The following is a 3,638-nucleotide window of genomic DNA, read 5'->3' as shown; positions in this document are numbered from 1 at the left end:
TGTGGGATCAGCTGCACTCCCCACACATCTGGGGCTCTGCTCCAGACACCTCAGGGCCCCTCAGCAATGAACTGGGGGGGGGGGGGGGTGCAGGGGCAGGGCCCAGCCCTCCACACCTTGTTCCCAGTGATGCCTATTGATTTTTGCCTTTTTTTCTTTTATACATTCTCTGTGTTCTTTACACACATATTTGGAGCTCTGTAGTCTATATTGCATTCCTAGCTCGTTTTCCCAGTACTTTTCCCTGCCCTGTTAGGCAGAAAGACAAAACACATTCCAAAGCCCTGTCCTTTCTTGGTTCTCCCGGGGAACTAAGGCTGAAAACCAGCTCTTCAGACACATTCTCATTGCCAAGGGTCAGTTCTGTCTGAGGGGAGGATTTAGAAAGGGCTTGGACTGGGGGGGAATTGCATCACCACTTGTGCTCCTAATTGGTGCCTTTGTGTCAATTAGGCTAATTTGCCAAACTTATAAAACTGTGTGCACCCCCATGGTGAGTGTGGGCTTTTGTGGACATTTTTCCATAACTGCCCCTGGAGGCCTCCAATAAAGACCAGCTTTTATATTACCTCCCACACTAATATTATCTCGAAAGTGTGTGCTGTCTCATTTCCAGGTTCTGAAGGCATCACCAGGACCAGGCCAGCAAACAGCAGCTGGAAAGCTCGGGTTGCCCAGCTGCAGCGTCCATCCCTGTGTGTGTGAGTGATCTCTCAGCAGAGCTGGGCTGGTGACAGGCTTGTGAACCTCGCTCCTCGCTCCAGCAAACCTTGGTTTGTGTTCCAGTCACTGCAGGGGATAAAGGAGGTTTGGTTCAGGTGTGACACACACGGCAGACAGCAGGCACGGGTTGTTGTGGCTGCCTAATGATGCTCAGGGAGAGCTGGGAGAGGCTCAAACCAACCAGGGGAGCAGAAAGGGATCTGCCTGCTCAAACCCCTGCCTCACACGTGGCACTGGGCAAAGGAGGAGCTGCCAGAGGCACCCCCGGCCTCCCTGCTCCTCATCACTGCCAGGGCTTGTTCATAGCTGTGAGGAGGAGTTTAATTAGGCACCACAAGGAAAGGTCCTTCTGCAGCACTGGACTGCACACCTGAGGCTGCTGTGAGGTGTTTTTGCAAAGATGCCCCGTGGGGTGTAAGCAAAGCCCCCGAACTTCAGCCATCTGATCACACCCAAAACTCATCAAATTAAACGGCAGCTCACAGAGAAAGGTGAGAAATAAAAAAGAGCCACTGAGAGAAAATATCTGTATCTGTGTGACCCTGAGGAGGATGTAATTGGCACTGGTGAGACATGAGGGATTGTCACTGGCTTTTACAGGGCCACTTTATCAGTGATCCCAATTCCTGAGATCCATCCCAAGAGCAAACTGGGTCAAATATCCCCCAGATTAATTCCTAACTTGGAGTAAGGACTGTGTGAATCTGCACCTCTGCTGCACACAAGCCCTTGTGCAGGCTGATGGCCACACCAGGCTGTGCCTTTGGGAAGTGCTGTGTTTGCAGCTGGGAGAGGGAGAGAGCAAAGCCTGGTCCTGGTGGAGCCAGGCTGGGAAAGGCTGTGTAAAACAACCCAGCAGCTTCTGATCCACAGCTGTCCCCAGGCTGAAACACAAACAGCAGGGTCCAGCAGGTCCCCTGTCACTGCAGAGCTAAAAGGCACTGAAATAATGTGCAATGAGAAAGAATTTATTTTATGTTTTTATATTTTTTTGACACCTGACTACTTGCTTCCACTCTGGAGGAAAGGAGGTGGAGCTGAGAAGGAGCTGGGCAGGTTCTGGTGGTCCCAGGGGCATTAGACATGGATGCTGTCCCCCAAAGGCTCAGAGGAAAGAAGCTGCTGATAAAAATCTGGGATTTCATCCTTCTTTCCTAATGCCCGTCTGCAGCTTGAATGAAAGCCAGCACTGCCTGTGCTCCCAGTGAAGAGGGACCTGCTCTCCTGCACATCTCCCTTGTCAAGGGCTTCACCACAGGCTTTCATTCCTGCCATGACTTCCAGTGGCTCTCACAAACATATTTGGCCCCTCTGGATCTTCACAAAATGTTGCCTTTGAGTGTTCACTGCAGAACTGGACATGGGCCAGCCACAGAATGAATTCTTTTTCATTTTGTTTGTTAGAATTATTTTTACTTTATTAGATTCTGTGTGATTTTGACCACGTCAGGTGGCCATGTGAGGGAGAGCTGGGTCCCTGCTAGCTGAGCCTGTGCAGAGATGAGATGAGATGAGATGAGATGAGATGAGATGAGATGAATCAGAATGTAAACTTGGTGCATCACAGCCTTATCCTGGGGAATTTTAATGTCCCAAAGGGACATCGGGGTCACCTTGTCTTCCCTCCACACCCCAGACATCCCTGTGCTCCTGTTTGAAGTGGGCTGCACCCACAATTAGCACATCCAGCTATTATTGTTCATTGCATGTGGTGCAGAAGCCTTCATTCATCATTTTAACAAGGATTTTCTTCGTTAAAAGGGCCCATATAGTTTATTTATAGCCTGGATGAGTTTATCCTGTGCTTTTAGCTTTAGATCCTACTGGACCTCTGGTGTTAAATCTCTCTGCCTTATTTTGGAACCACTCGTCCTTAACCTCCTCTTGGCTAAGTTCATCTGACTGAACTTTGGGAATTATTCACCAGCCTGACTTTATCTCATTATCGAATCTCTCCTCTGGTGCCTTCCTAAATGTCTCCTCCGATTTAGGGGAATCCTCCTTCGGTTGTGGCTGTTATTGAACACCTGTGCCTGGGGCACTGCTGTGGACCTGCACTCCAAGGGCTGATTCCCCTCACGCCTTCCCTGTCTCGCCTCTCCCCAGCCCAGCCGTGCCTCCCCTGCAGCCTTTCTCCAGTGGGAATGGCTCCACATCCATCCCCATTTCAGTGCACACGGTTTCCCACATACGCCAACAGCAATAAGACCTCTCCAGCAACTTTTTGCTACCTGAAGCTTTCAGAGAATCAGGGAATATCCTGAGCTGGGAGGGACTCACAGGATCATCCAGCCCAGCTCCGGGCCCTGCACAGACACCCCAACAATCCCAGCCTGGGCATCCCTGGCAGCGCTGTCCAAACGCTCCTGGAGCTCTGGCAGCCTCGGGGCCGTGCCCATTCCCTGGGGAGCCTGGGCAGTGCCCAGCACCCTCTGGGGGAAGAACCTTTCTTTCCCTGATACCCAGCCTGACCCTCCCCTGGCACAGCTCCAGCCGTTCCCTGGGTGCTGTCCCTGTCACAGAGAGCAGAAATCAGTGCCTGTTTTATATTTTCTCCTGGGTCATCAGTACAAATATTGAACAGCACAGAGCCCACGTGCCCATCCTTGCAGGACCTCGTTCCAGCATCCTTCTGAGCATGGGCAGGGATTCACAGCTCAGATTCATCCCTGGGAAGCTTTAAAAGGACCTGGAGTGACAGGACAAGGGAAAATGGCTTTAAATTGAAAGAGAGGAGGTTTAGGTTGGATATTGGGAAGGAATTTTTCCCTGTGAGGGTGGGGAGGCCCTGGCACAGGGTGCCCAGAGCAGCTGTGGCTGCCCCTGGATCCCTGGAAGTGCCCAAGGCCAGGTTGGACAGGGCTTGGAGCAGCCTGGGATAGTGGAAGGTGTCCCTGCCCATGGCAGGGGTGGGA

This window comes from Corvus brachyrhynchos, unplaced genomic scaffold (genome assembly GCF_000691975.1).
Source record: "Corvus brachyrhynchos isolate BGI_N302 unplaced genomic scaffold, ASM69197v1 scaffold125, whole genome shotgun sequence".
Taxonomy (NCBI): Eukaryota; Metazoa; Chordata; class Aves; order Passeriformes; family Corvidae; genus Corvus; species Corvus brachyrhynchos.
Note: the sequence above shows the minus strand (reverse complement) of the source record.